This window comes from Balaenoptera acutorostrata, chromosome 16 (genome assembly GCF_949987535.1).
Source record: "Balaenoptera acutorostrata chromosome 16, mBalAcu1.1, whole genome shotgun sequence".
Classification (NCBI taxonomy): domain Eukaryota; kingdom Metazoa; phylum Chordata; class Mammalia; order Artiodactyla; family Balaenopteridae; genus Balaenoptera; species Balaenoptera acutorostrata.
In genome coordinates this window covers 30,208,349-30,224,589 of record NC_080079.1, presented here as the reverse complement: position 1 = coordinate 30,224,589, position 16,241 = coordinate 30,208,349, and the positions used below count along the sequence as shown (strand labels likewise).

General features: G+C 38.9%; 1 protein-coding gene across 3 annotated transcripts in view; it reads right to left on the bottom strand.

Annotated features, from left to right (window-relative positions):
- The window catches only part of HPSE2 (heparanase 2 (inactive)), a 617,346-nt gene that overhangs the window by 230,563 nt on the left and 370,542 nt on the right, over positions 1-16,241 (bottom strand). The window lies entirely within an intron of this gene.

Below are 16,241 nucleotides of genomic sequence, written 5' to 3'. Positions count from 1 at the left end.
GATCCATAGGTATTGGAAGTTAAAAGGTACAGAAGGTGAAAGTAATCACACTTTCAGCTCTCCACACATCCTTTATCATCTGGAAATCAAGACCCCAAGACAGCATTATACCTACGTCTGTCTTTCCAATCCCATGCCTGATGGTTCCCACATCGCCTTCCCTGTGATCAAAACTTATCTGTCACATTTCCTATTCTCTAAGGATTCTGAGATCTACTAGGAGACAAACGATAACATTTTCCAAGGATGACAACACAACATATGCCTTTGAAAAACCTCAGGCCTCTCCTTCTATAGAGAGCATGGGAAAACCCAATTTATTTATATAAGTATATAAGTATGAAGCACTAACAAATATGCCCTAGTGATGGGCTGCCACACCTGTCTAAGTGTAGAAACCTGAGCACCACATAGAGAAATTTAACCATTTCTGGAGCAGCTAAATAGAGGACTGAGTATCTCGACCAGGATGCTCAGCTCAAAACGGAAACCAGACTTGTTTCCCTACAAAGCACTCAGCAAAGTCTTGCTAGCAATTTGCCACCCTCCTGTGCCCCTTGGGGTTCCACCAGAAACATAGTGACAGGAGAAAGCATCCAAGGCCACACAGATTCCATAGGGTATCATAAACTGCAAGTCTGTGAATAACTCAATTATCTACCTGCCTCCTTTTAGCCATCCACATGTTCTGAGGCCATGTGCTGTCATGGCTCATGTTACTATTTGAGAGAGTTACCACTCAGACACAGGAAATCAAAAGGAACATCTCAGTTCTTTCAGATCTTACTTTCAATTCTCTTTCCTGAGACCCTGGAAGGGAACTTCTCCTCAGACAGAAACGATCTTCCATCAGTACTTCATAAACAAAGAATTTGTCCACTGAGAAGGGAGAAGGACGGTACTTTGTCAAGAATGCCCTACCCCTGCCCTACTCCAGCCTAACCTTGCCAGGAGGACACATGGCCAAAGGGCGTGCTTGCGCTGCCCAGACAGAGGCTCTGTTTTGCCCTGATGGTGGAAGAGGAGTGAGTCTCTGCGGGACTGGGTGAGAGAAGAAGGGATACCAGGACTACTGTTTAGTAGCAGAGTGATGTTCATAAAAGAAGATGAAGAGGACGGAGAGTAGGGAGACAATGAGGACGGGAAGGAGAAGGGGGAGGGAGAGGGGAAGGAGAAGGGGGAGGGAGAGGGGAAGGGAAAAGAACAGGAGGGGGAGGCAGCTTGGCTCTTGCCTGTATGGTTTTGCCTCTTTTTGTCTAGTACCACTCAGCAGTCCAGGAGCAAGAACGTGGGAAATGGAGCATAGGGTTGACTGAGGAATGAAAGTGGTTTGCTGAGCAGGACCAAAACATAAATGGGGATTGGAGGGAATATAACATTTACTGAATACCTATTTAGTACCAGGTATTCACATGTATTTCCTTCAAATAATTCTCAAAATTGCTTTGCTTGGTGAGGTGGATATTATTAATCACATTATACAGGTTACTAACTTCCCTACTGGCTAGAGAAGTAGTATTTCCAGACACCCTAACCAGCTCATTTTTATGGGATCATGCCACCCCTCCTAGCAGTACTTCTTAGGAAGCAGGACATAGGAACCCTCTGCTTTTGGAGCGCACGGACTTCTCTTTCTCTTCTCCTCTCCTTTCTCCAGCCCAGAAAAATCTCTTGACTATGGGAGGGTAGATCCACTCTCCTCACCATTTCTAGCCCTATGCCCAGGATTCTTCCTTTAAAATTCAAAAGCTGGAAAAGCTGTGCATTCTCTTCTCCATCCTGTCATGTGCCACCCCTGAGTCAATAAGCACACAACCAGCTATCTGCTTGAATAGACAGGAGAAAAATGGAAAAGTCCAGGGAGAAGGAAAACAGATTAGGATCCAAAATACTATACCTGCCACATAAGCACTCTAAGCTGGAAACCTGATGGTAATCTTAGAAGTAGGATAACCCAAAAATTAAGAGGGGGAAATGAAATTTTGTACCCCCTCCCCAGGATATTTTAAAAATTAGAAAACCTAGGCAAACTTAGATACAAGTGTCATTAAAAAAAAATATATATATATATATATAAATATATTTACATGGGTTTACTCCTCCAAAATTATTTCTAAAATCTCTGTAAAGTAAAACTGCCTCCATTTACATATAAAAATAACCATAATAAAAATTACACTGACATTTAGAGTGCTTTCTCATTAAAATTTTTTTTCAGCTTCTTATGTATATAATTTCACATAACTCTCAAAACAGCCCTGGTAGGCAGATATTTCTAATTTATAGTGGAGGTTGGTAAGTCTCATAGAGGTTATGTGACTTGTTCAGATTCATAGAGTAGTGCAGACTAAACTCAGGTTTTCTGATTCCAAACCCTATGTTGCCTTCAAGCTGTTTTCACTGAGACCAAGAATTATTAAGATGCAAAAAATAAGTTGAATTTTTGCCTTGAGAAAACACTACCCTATTTTTTAGAAAAAGAATAAAAGGCCTCAGCACCTTCTTTGCTTGTGGCTTCCTCTCACAGACTTGAGCATTTCAGTATTATTTGTAAGACTAGGTGCTGGAGCAGGTGTCGAAAGGTGACTGACTCAGGGCCTCTGCTATAAGACAATCACAGTAAACCCAAGAAGACAGACACTGAGACAAATTAGTCTCTTTGTGTTGCATTACCGGTACAAACTAACTGCTGTGGGAGAGCAGTCAAGGGAGTAGGTAGCTCTACCTTCTGTGGTGTTAGAAGAGGGATAAGCATTGAGTAAAGCTTCACATCTCACAAGAGGTTGAATCTGGCATTGAAAGAAGGGTAGGATTTTGCCATGAAGAGCAAGCCAGGCATAGAGCAGCTTGAGCAAAGCATGATAGAGTCAAGGTGAGTGTTTTCTCAGGAGTCCAGGATATCTGGATATCAGGGGACAGGTAAGGGAGTGGTAGGAAGTCAGCCTGGTCAGATAACTAGTTGCTAGCCTATGATGCTAACACATCTGGCCTTTATTCCTTAACATCTCGGTACAACTCGAGGTCTTATTTATCTTTGTATGATTAGCACCCAACACAATATTGTAAAATACAGCTAGCTCCTCCTGCATGTTGGATTTATCCTGTGCTTAAGCAAGTGAGGGTGTGTCAGGATCAGACTTGAGTTTTAGGAAGATCACTCTGGCTATGGTAAAGGTGAAAGGTAGTGTGGTGTGGACAAGCTGGAGGGAGATGACCGCAGAGTGATGGGAGGCTTTGAAATGTGGGAACGAAAAAAGACACAGTTGAAAAAAACACTGTTGGAGCACTCAAGAGGACTCGGCAGGTGAGTTTAAGTGAGGAAGCGGTGTAAGAGAGAACCCCAAAGTTTTAACTGTGGTAATGCCATTGCCTAAGATGGGCAATCCAGGAATAGACTTTAATGCTGGTGTTGGTGAATGTACTCCAATCCTTCTGAAAATGCCTCAAAGAACTTGAAGTAAATAGTCATTGATGATAACAGTTACACATTCACAAGAAAATTAGGAGGAAAAAATAATCATCAATGCCCTGCCTGGCTAAAAGGCTCTGGACAGGCAATTAAGAACACATCTAATTTGGTGTCTTAGAAGCTGGAAACTTGTTATGTATGACATTATAATCTGGAGATCCTCATATGCATTGAATAGTTTGTTCTGCTACAGGTTGATAAGTCTTTAAATAACCTTCCATTATCAAAAGTTACATTATAAAAAGAATGGGAAAACTAGAGTTAGGAACATTTAAAGTAATGCTAATGTTTTCTCCCCACACCCCTCCCCCACCCGCAAAGAAAATCTATAATATCTATAATTAAATATGAAATATACTGGACCCATATGTAGAATATTATATAGTTTACAGAGAAATATTTTTAAATTGAATATACGAAAAGACCTACCATGATCCTGGATAGGAAAATCAATTATTCTTCCTAACCTAATTTATGGGTTTAATGAAATTGTAATAAAAAAAATCCCATCAGATATTTTTGAAACTTTGCAAAATCATTCTATTTTTGAAACTTTGCAAAATCATTCTAACATTCATCTGGAAGAAGCCAAGAATGGTCTGAAAAAACTATAATACTGAAAAGACATTTATTTGATCTACCATATATTAAAATACACCATAAAACCTGCAATTATTAAAACATTCCTAGGCATTAGTGAGGAGATCTTAGTAAAGAGATCAGGAATTAGTAAGGATATCTATGGAACAGAAGAGATTGTTTACAAAAATTTATATATAAAAATTTATTACATGGAAAAGAATTTAGTATGTGAAAAACTGAAGCATGTTTTTAATAGTGCTATGTGATTTGTAGCTATTTGGGAAAACAGTAAAGTCAGATCCTTACCTAAAGCCTTATTTTGTAAAAGAAATCAAAATAGTAAAATATACTTTCATTTCATTTTAATATTTTAAAAAATTTGTCAATCACTATTTAATATGTTTAGACCAATGATATTATTATCTTAACTTTAGTAGCATATTTAAGCAGTAGAAAAGTTGTTTTAGCTAACTTTATGGGAAAAAATTATTAAATATATGTTCATATGAAAACTGTTGTAAACTACATTCTTCCTGTTTCCCTCTTGGCAAAATGATGAGAACAACTTCAAACATATGGAAGCATTTCTACACTTATTCTGACGAGGAAGAATCTAATTCAGGAATAATGTCAAACAAAATATGCATTTCCAAATACTACCAGGATGACTAAACATACCTTTGTTTTTTTGAGAAGTGTATAAAACTCATCTAAAATGGAGCAAATGTTCTGTTTTCAGAAGTCTTTGAATGATTGAAAAAAAAAAAACTAGAAAAACAAAAACAAATGACAGAAATAACACATAAAGGAAACTGATTAGACAAAACTCCATGGAATAGATATTATAGCCAGTGAATCTGGTGAATTCTCCCCAGCCTCATGTTCCCTCTCTGAACACTAGGGCTCTCTGTATCTACCGTGTATCTATATCATTTCCATACTCTGTTTTGTTTTGGTTTTTAAAAATTATTTATTTATTTATTTATTTATTTATGGCTGTGTTGGGTCTTCGTTTCTGTGCGAAGGCTTTCTCTAGTTGCAGCAAGTGGGGAGCACTCTTCATCGTGGTGCGCGGGCCTCTCACTATCGCGGCCTCTCTTGTTGCGGAGCACAGGCTCCAGACGCTCGGGCTCAGTAATTGTCGCTCACGGGCCCAGTTGCTCCGCGGCATGTGGGATCTTCCCAGATCAGGGCTCGAACCTGTGTCCCCTGCATTGGCAGGCAGATTCTCAACCACTGCGCCACCAGGGAAACCCCCATACTCTGTTTTTATATCTATATTGGCACTGAGGAGGACAACAAGTCCAAAAAGATTATAATTTTCTTTGTTCAAATCTAACATTGATGGATTCTTCTGCTCCTTAGTTTTGCCTGTTTCTCAGAAACTGGCCCAAACCACATAAATGAATAACTTCCACACAGCTGCAGAATGCTCAGCAACAGTAATATTAGAGGTGGAATAACATGCACACAGACTAGGGCTGTCAGGAGTGAAACACCATTGGGAAAGTGAAATTCTGTTTAGGGTCCAGTATTATCCAAGTGTTTTCAACCATCCACCTCCATTCTAATCCCTAGATTTAGGTCTATGAATGAACAAGTAAAAGATGACCCAGGATGTGAATAATGACAGAAAGGAAAGATCTTGGTTTTCCAAGGTTGGATGTCTCCATACCTGAATTATGAAGACAGAAATCTTGGATGATTATTTCAGAGAACAGAAGATGTCTGTCCTCATGCTGACATCCAGTCATTCAAAAAAGGATAAGAGAGGGAAGGGGCAAGGACCTGTACCTAAGGAAATTGGCCAGTGCCAGGCAGACCTTTCAGTACTGGGGAATCTTTCCCACTGGAGCAAATATGCTGCTACGGAAAAGAACAAAATATTCCCTTTCGTTGTGAGTTCCTTTCCTCCCCCAAGGGACCCCAAATCTGGGAGAATTTCTTTCCTTTGTTATCCACCTGCACATACGACGTATCTGAAATGTTGTGGAGCCTTCTCTCCCAGTGCGTATCACAGCTCTCTCTTATAATAAGGCACATCTTTATTCATGGTCTTTGGGGTTTGATTTCTGCTTCTGGACCACAGAGTGCAACCCTGAAAACTGGTTTCTGAATTTTGCTCCCAGGAAAGAGGATAAACCCTTCATGGGGAACTGCATGTCCAAATGACTACAAACTTCAGTAAGAGCGTGGCAGCCTGATCCTTTTCCTTGTCCACAAGGAGGATCTTTGGTTATGTAACTAACATGAATAAGATGTGACAGCCATTCTACACAAAAGCTAGGAAAAACTTGTGAGGAAATCATTCATTTTGAGTTACAGCAAACCAGGCAACTTCTGTTTGGTCCAAAGTCACTTACATTTCCATGGCTAATTATATATTAAGCTATACTAGGTTAACTATATATTAAGCTCTAGAAGAAATAAAATATTGATCTCTTTCTTCCCCACCCTCTCTCTCTCTCTTTTTACTCTCTCCGTTTCTCTTTCTCCTTCCATTCCTCCCTTCAAGCCTCCCTTCCCTTCTCCCTCCCTCCCTCCCTTCCTTTTTCTCTCCCCACCCCTATTTATATATACTATTACACTTGCAGTAGGCTGATAAATAGCATGGCTATATGTTCATTGACTTTAATAGCTAGTGCAGCTCTCTATTTAGGCTTCTCTTCTAGCTTATAATTCCCTTAATTTGATAGATTTATAGAGTTTTTAACATACAGGGACTTGAGAGGGGTGAGACTCTCCATAGAATCTCTCTTGCCAATAAAAGTTACATCCATGAGGCTTAATTTAAGAAGGATCTTAATGAAGAAAGGAAAAAATAAGTTAGCTACCACTTACTGATTGACAGGCACTTGGTAAGCAGTTTACATAGTGTACAATCTTATAAGATAGGTATTATTACTTTCATTTTATAGATGAAGAAACTGTGCTCAAGATCACCCAACTAATAAGTTGCAGTGCTAAGAATCAAATCCATTTCTGACTTTAAATCCCTTGCTTTAACCATGCAGAGATGGCAAATTTATGATATGTGCTCCCTTTTTCTGAACCCATGGTAGACCTTGGTAATAGATCTCAATACTCTTTCCCTAATCTCAGAATTGGCCTAAGAATCCTTCTCAAGATAGGGTGCCAGGCACTATTACCTGGAACTGGCCCCCAAGATGAAGGCTATTTCATGCTGCTAATGGGGACTTGGGAGGAGGGAGGCTATAGAACAATGTCTGGAATAAAATGGAGGCAGATGTGAGACAATAATACAGAAAGGACAAAATAGGTTTGCTTGATTAGAATGAAGACAAATAGCAGGGGGATGAGGGATGGTGAAAGAAGATGTTGAAACAGATCTGGAAGGCTATGGCTGGAGCTGGAAGGTGCTGGTTAGGGGAATATTATGACAGACATGTCTCGACAGTCTAAAATGCTGCCGGATTCAGGCAAAGAAGGCTATAACTGACCTGATATGATTTGTCCTGGCTGTGGAGCCAGGTGGGAAGGAGGAAAAATGCATCAAGATATCGTGAAGAATTTCACACAGAAAAGCAGACTTTCCAAAAGGTCAAGTCCCAGTATGAAGCTGAGTCTATGAGAGTGAAAACTATGGAACTAAGGTGAAGAGTATTATATATTTTTTCCAGTATGCTAGACCATGTGGCTTCACTCAAAGATGAAAATTCAGGAAAACAGCACCACAGTGTAGAAAGAGCATGGGCCTAGGAGTCAGATAGATACTTGATTTAAGACCTGGCTCCACAACGTATTAGCCATGTGACCCTGGGTAAGTTGTTTAACCTCCCTGAATGTTTTCAAATGGAGAGAGCCTACTTCCCAAAGGCATTGTGAAGATGAACAGGATAACATACATGAAGAAACAAGGGTACTGCCAGGCACACTGCTGGCACTCAATAAATGTGAGATTGGTAAATAATTTAGCATTTGTGTACCTCCATTCCTTAATCTGTAAAATAAGATAGTAAGACCTGCTCTGTCTATATTATAGGGCAGTAGTTCTCATACTTTGGGGTGCAAAGAATCCCTGAAGTCCCTGTTCAAATGCCAATGTCTATGTCCCATCCCCACACATTCTGGTTGGGTAGGTCTGGGCTGGAGCCTAAGAATCATGCTGCATTTTGTTTTACAGAGATATTTATAGCAGCTTTATTCATAATAAACAGCAACAGGACCAGATGTCCTTCAGTGAGAGAATGGTTAAACAAAATGTAGTCTACCCACACCATGGAACACTACCAGTAATGAAAAGGAGCAAACTATAGACACATGCAGCAACCTGGTTGAATCTCCAGGGCATTATGCTGAGTGGACAATCGAACCCTAAAAGGTTGCGTATTATATTATTCCATTTATGTAACATTTTTGAAATGACAAAATTATAGAAATAGAGAACAGATTAGTGGTTGGCCGGAGTTTTAAGTAAAGAGCGAGAATGAGAAGGATGAAAGAGTGACATGAGATATCCCTGTGGTGACAGAAATGGTCTGTATCTCCACTGTATCAATGCCAATGTCCTAGTGGTGATATTGCCCTATAGTGTCACAAGATGTCACTGTTGGGAGAAACTGGATAAAGGGGACTTGGGACCGCTCTGTACTATATCTCATGCTGCATTTTAAAGAAGCTCTCCAGGTACTTCCATTGAGGGAGGACCATGGGCCACACCTTTTACAGATTGTGATCTTAGCAGCACCTGTTAGGGTAGGTCATTCTTGGAGGAAAAGTAGGGTTCTTAGGGAAAGTAGAATGGGGAAGGGAGGAAAGGAGTGGAAAAAAAGAAAGTGAGGAAGACATTTCCCAAGACCGTATGTGTCAAACCTAAATCTATGTCCCAGGACACCAGTCTCCTTCTCCAATGTTCTTTCTAACCCCCATCTGACTTCTCTGACAACAGAAGAAGAGAGAAACATCCTTCATCATAATAGCCATAACTGATATCCTTGGGCTTGGGTCAGGAATTAGGCTGTCTCTCTAATCAAGAAAGAAGTCCTGTCCAGGAAAAAAATAAATAAAAAGAAAAAAAAGCAAGTTTAGAAGTAAGCAGTCATTAGCATAATTCTCAGCTAGGGAGCAGACCTTTACAGCAGCCAGTGCTTCCTTGTTAATTAGCACTGAACAGCTGCTGGGAGGCCCTGCCTCTCTCTACAGGCGGAGAAGGAAACTCTCTTCTTATAAACTAAGAGGAATAAATTGTTCTCGCCTCCTGTAGTTTAAGTCATATACTCTTTCACAGGTGAAATAAAACATAACAATTATTAGGAAAAACACTGTGATGATTCCTCTGTGCACCAAATTGTTCCCGGCTGTGCAATTTCCCACTCCAAACAAGAACGTGCTGTAAGTAGGTTTGTAGGCAGGAGCTGTGATCACCCTCATTATAATGCAATGTTACTGTAGCTAATCTTTCTAGTTCTCAATCTCATTCAGTTCTCTGAACTGCTTAGAAGGCTACATTGAGTCATAGGCAAAAAGTCAGAAAAAAACCCTGCCTTTTCAATTTGAAATTCACTTGTCCTTAACAATTGTAGCTGACATCTCTTTAGGTGTGGACTGTGCCAGGAACTACACTAAGCACTTTCAATTCATTATCTCATTTAACTTCACAACAAGCCTAAGAAATAGATAATTTCAGTAGCCTCATTTTACCAATGAGGAGACCGAGGTTTTAGAGAGGTTAAATAATTCAAGGTGACCTAGCTAGAAGCTGATCTGGGTCTCATCTAGTTCTAAAGTGTATGCTCTTCACATTCCTGCTATTTCCACCCTTGCCCCCAATCCTGCTATATTGACTTACTACAGTAGAACACAGAAGGCTGTTGATTTAATATGTCTTTATGGAGGAAGGGACCCATGAGGTCAAGAATGCCCAGGGCCCACAAAAGTCATAATGAGAGCCTGTGTATAGGAACATAGTGAACTTTCCATCCTTACCCACCCATACCACTTTCACTGCTGTCTATGCTTTGAGTACCAGTGGAGTCTATACATCAGCATTAGGCACTTAGTAGAAGTTCTGGTAATTAGACAGAACTAAAGATAGAAATTCTGGATATAAAAAGGCAATTTTTCTGTTTCTGTTTTGTAGATCATTGAGCACACAGCATACAAAATGTGGTCTGCTGTGATGGAAAAGACCATTATTTCCTTCCTAATTCTCCTGCTTTTATCCTCTTTGCCCAAATTGGAATGCTTTCCATAGCTCTCTGGGCCACCATGGGTGTTAAAGGTCCTGTCTAGCTTTCTGTTCTAACCTAGGTTCAGGTTAGAATATGCCACTAGCAACTCTCTAAAATATTAGTATAACTTCCATTCTTCATTCAACAAATTGGAGCACCCACCGTGTGCTAGGCTTTTTGCCAGCACTGAATATATATTAGTAAATACAACAGACAACTTCCTGCTCTCATGGAGTTTATGATCTATAAGCAAAAAATAAACAGTAAATATGCAGTTATAACTTGTGATAAATGCCATAAAGAGAACTAACAGAGTGCGCTGATAGAGAATCACTTAGCTAGGCTATTCAAGAAAGAACTCTGATGGGTGAGGAGAAACCAGCCATGCGGCAAGCTGAGAGGACACTCTAGGTAGAAAGAAAAGCATGTGTTGTGCAACCCCCGCCCCCCACCAAAAAAAAAAAAAAAAAGAGAGAGAGAGAAACTTAGCACATATCAGGCCAGTGAGGCCCGAGTGAAGTAAGGAAAGGGAAATCTGGAGAAGATAAGAATGAAGAGCTGGGCAGCAGCCAGACTGCTCATTGCAGAGCCTTGTTGGATGTGGTAAGGAGATTAAATTTTATTCTAAGAGCAATGAAAAGTCATTAAAGAGTCTTTAGCAAATGACTGACATCATGTGAATTATGTTTGTAAAAGATTTTCTGGCAGCTGAGTGGTGAACAGACTGGAGAGGACAAGAATGGAAGCAAATAGACCAGTAATGGGGCTATTGCAATGGTCCAAGTCCTGAGTTCTCCAAATTGTAATTCTTTTGCTATTGTTTGCTCTATGGCCATATCTCACCTGAAGCAGAGCTCATATTCCAAGTCAGTGATGTCCAAACATGTTAGTGGAACACTAGTCCCTCAAGATAGTCTCGGAAAATAAGACTACGGTCAAATAAATTTTTTAAATTCTGCGTGCTAAATCCCCTTCTTGGAGATTCAGAATGTAAGCTAATGTAATAAAGATGCTGGAAAGTGTTTCAGTACATTTGTATATCCCAGTATTTCTCAAACTTACTTGACTATGGAACCTTTTACTTTTTTCCCCCTCCACATAATGTTCTTATCCTGCAGAATTGATATTTTCCAGAGCACATTTAAGGAAATGCTGCCATAATTCATTCTAACCAAGGGTTAACTCCATGTGCGTGGTTTACTGGGCCTCCTCTTCTCCACATCTCAATTTATTATTTCAATGGCTTAGACAATATTTTCCAACTCCATACATATTATAAGAGGATATCAGCCGTGTGGGTCATATTTCTTCTCTCCATTTTTACCGCCTATTTTCTGTCAACTGTCCCCTTAATTTTCCATTGTAAAGGTTGATAAGGTTTTCAATCTTTTCTGTAACCATAATTTTCTTCCTTGTTTCTGGATCTGGATATCCTGTGAGACAGCTGTTGGGGATCCTGAACTGATCTTTTATAACAGTAAGATTTCATCCCCAATTTTTTGTCTCTGTCCAACCTCTGTGTATGGAAGATTTCCTTGATTTTATCTTATAATTCTTTTATTGGACTCTTAACTGCTTTTCAGAGATAAAATTTAATACCATATAATCCCCTCATTAACTGTACAGTTCTATAGTTTTTATTATATTTACAAATTGTGCAACTATCAACATAATCTAATTTTAGAATATTTAATTTCAAAAAGAAACCCCATTCCCATGAGCAGTCACTCTCCATTTCCCTGAAACCTGCACCAGTCTAGGCAACCCAATCTACTTTTTGTCTCTATAGATTTGCCTATTCTGGACATTTCATATAAAGGAAACCACACACTGTGTGGGCTTTTGTGACTGGCTTCTTTCAGTTAGCATGATGATTTCAAGGTTCATCTCTGACAACAAGTGTTGGTACTTCAGTTCTCTTTATTTTCAAGTAATATTCCATTGTATGGATTTACTGAATTTTATTTATCCATTCATTGGTTGATGGACATTTGGGTTGTTTCTACTTTTTGGCTATTATGAATGATGCCACAATAAATAAGTTTACAAGTTTTTGTGTGGACATATGTTTTCATTTCTCTTGGGTATATACCTAGAAATGGAATTGCTAAGTCATATGGTAACTCTATGTTTAACCTTTCAAGTAATTGCCAGTCTGTTTTCCAAAATAGTTGTACCATATTATATGCCCACCAGCAGTGTATGAGGGTTCCAATTTCTCCACGTCCTCTCCAACATTTGCTTTTGTATGTCTGTTTGATTGTAGCCATCCTAGTGGATGTAAAGTGGTATCTCACTGTGGTTTTGATTTGCACATTCCTAGTGACTAATGATGTGGAACATCTATTCATGTACTTAGTGGCCATTTGTATGTCTTCTTTGGAGAAATGCCTATTCAAATCCCTTTTGGTCATTTTTAAACAGGTTGTCATATTACTGTTGAGTTGAAAGAATTGATATGTGTGTGTGTGTATATATATATATTCTGGATATAAATTCCTTATCAGCTGTATGACTTGCAAATATTTTCTCCTATTATGTGTGTCTGTTCACCTTCTTGATGGTATCATTTGATGCACAAAACTTCTTAATTTTTATGAGATCCAGCTAATCAGTGTTTTCTTTGATCACTTATGCTTTCAGTGTTATATCTAAGAAATCATTACCTTACATTTATTGGGCTTAATTTCAGCAATTATATATTTAGTTTAAAAAAATATTTTTTTGCTCTGTATACAAAATACAGTATATATAAATACAGTATCTTACTATATCTTTATAAGGATACTAACTATAGCTTTTTACTTTTCTAGTTCTGATCTTGAATTATAATTCTTCTTGGGTCAATTTTTTAAATGTATTTGTCTTGTTTTTTCTCTTTTATGTTACTTGATTCCTTCTTACATCTTGTGATCTTTGCCTATCTATTTATTTTTTAAAATTGGGGACTAAATAGATTCTTCTAGGTAGTAGGTGCAGATTTTTCTAAGCTGTTGAATATAAGGGGTTTTTTTTGATAAGTCTCTCCTTTCCTTGGGATCTCTATTTTGTGGTCACAGCTTGTTGACCAACACACTTCCCTTTAGAGAGGGGGGAGGGAGGACACAGATAGCCTTTGGGCTAGGGTATCCCACAGTGCTCTACTCAGCATTTTACTATGCAGAAGCAACTCCACCTTAGCAATACTAGCTCATCCCCAGGTGTTCCGGCAGTATTTTTTTGGTGAAGGTTCCTAACTATTGGTTTGGCATTTGCTAGTAGATGATAGACAGAGCTGTCTTTGCTCTGTAGGCAGGGTAGGGGACTTAAAATGATGGAGGAGAGAGTTGAGTTGTGGGTGTAGTCCCTCTGAAGATGGACTTTCATATTAACTCCTTGGCTTGGTCCCCCTTTCCCACCTCACCCTCTCTGGCTTCTAAGCCTATCTGCAAGACAGATTCTCTATCTTTTCTCAGAGCCCATGTTCTCTGGGTTGCCACTTCCTCACTCTGATTACTCTGTCAACAGGCTTCCATCTGTTTACTGTCTTATAGAAATCTTTCAGAAGTCTCTCATCTGCTAATGATCCCTCTTTCGTGTGCTGTTATTACAGAATTGTTCTTTATCAGTTTTTAATAGGAGTTGGGATGATGTTCCAGAAGGAAATGGAGCTTGTGCTCAGATCACTATCCTGAACTTGAAGCACACCCAATGTAGTTTATTTATTTTTATTTTATTTATTTATTTTTGGCTGTGTTGGGTCGTCGTTACTGCATACGGGCTTTCTCTACTTGCAGCAAGCAGGGGCTACTCTTCCTTGTGGTGCGCGGGCTTCTCTTGTTGCGGAGCACGGTGCGTGGGCTTCAGTAGTTGTGGCACACAGGCTTGGTTGCTCCACGGCATGTGGGATCTTCCTGGACCAGGGATCGAACCCGTGTCCCCTGCATTGGCAGGCAGATTCTTATCCATTGTGCTACCAGGGAAGCCCACCAATGTAGTTTAAAGTCATCTTTTGTTGCTCCAGAGATACTGTTTCCTGAGTATGAATATGTGTTCATTTTGGTGTAACTTCCTTTTGAAAACCTCCCTTTTCTGCATGTGATGGCTCTTGAAAGAGAGATGCTAACGTTCAAAAGGTGGAAGTCATCCTTTATTAATTCCTCCTATTCTCTCACCCCCACCTTGCTGGGATATCCATCAACAAAGCAAGTCTACCTTAACTTCTCTCCATCTCTTCTGCCATTACCTTAACCCAATCATACACACACCTCATAGTGAAAACCCTCCTTACTGAACTCTTTTGATTTCTTACTTTTGCACCTTAAAATCTATTTGGCACACAAAACAGAGTAGACTCTGGTACATGTTGCTGCCCTTATAAAAACTCTGTAATAGCTTTCCATTGCTCAGAGAATAAAATACACAACCTCTTTTCCATGGTATACATGGTTCAGTAATGATCTGGTTCTTGCCTGTCTATGCATTCTCATCTCCTACTGCTCTCCTTTTGCTCACTATAATTCTCATCTTTCTATTGCTCAAATGCCTTAACCTTGTTTCTGATTCAGGACATTGACAAACACGACCTACCACCTCTATCTAAAACTTTTTTCACTCTGATCTTTGAACAATTGGCCTCTTCTTATTCTTTCGTTCTTGGCTTAAATAAATTGTTCCTCAGATAAGTCTTCTCTGATCACCTTGTCCAAATAAATCCTCCAACTCCAGGTATCCTGATCATTTCCTTCACAGAATTATATACAATTTGGGATAATTTGTTTTCTTATTTACTGTGGCTCTGTCTTGCTAAGCTCCAAGAGGATAAGAGTTACTTTGGTTTTATTCATCAATATAAACCCAACACTTAAGCAAGGATCAAACATGAAATAGCTGTTCAATAAATGTTTATTGAGAGATAATTTAGTATTCATTTCCCTATGATTTGAAAGCCCCCAAAAAAGCCTCAGTAAACATGCTTTCAATGAATACCTGCTTTTCTTGACACTGTCACATCACCAAAAAATAGATTAGGTCCTTACTCTATAGTACATACAGCAATAAACTCCAAATAAGTTAAAGAGCCTAACATTGAAAATTAAAACATTTTTAAAAGGCTATGTGAAAATGAAATAGTAACTTTATCCTAACTGTGTAAGGAAAGAAACAGAAAAGACAACCAACAAGAAAATGGATAAGAACAACTATAATAAAAAGTTAACTTTTGAAGCAATAAAAACATATTTCAAAGTAATAAGAAAAGCAATACATTAAGATAAAATTGTCATAACATAGATGATGCATAAAAGTTTACAAAAGAAAAGCAGAGGAAAATAATAAAACCCTAAAGAACCCTACTAATGCCTTTAGATAAAAATCAATAACTGGGAAAAGCCAGTTCCTGAATGAGGAAATGGAAATAATATAACAAGCATTTTATTAAGTACTTCCCATATTCCAGGCAACATGGTAGTATCTGAAGACATAAACATGAAGATTCTATCTCTGTTTGTTCATATCCTAACTGGGAAGATAGTCCTATATAGTCCAGTAAATACCTAAGTAGTTTTAAGCTTTTTTAAGCTTAAAAATTAGTTTGGCTCTATAAAACTAAAGCTATTCCTAGATTCTGAAGGCTACAGAATCAATAAAACATAGACCGAGTCTTGACCTTAGTCTACAGTCTGTTAGGGGAGGCAGATAGGTAAATAAGTAAGTTATCATCAATTTGATAAGTGCTATAGCAGAAAAATAAAGTACCATATAAGGACAGAGGAGGTGATAAGAAATCCTGCCTGAAGATGTCAGAGAAGATCTATTGGAAAGAAGAAAAATAAGGGAAGAGAGTGGTATTCCAAAGAAAACGACACAAAATAAAAAGGTGCAAAGGTAAAAAAGTGTGGCATCTTCTAAGATGGACATATACTTTGATGTACTAAGTGCAGGTTGTGCAAGGGTGTGTAGCTACTGACTAGCTGCAAAGAAGGCAGGTACTGGACCCTAAAGGCCAGGGGTACATGTGA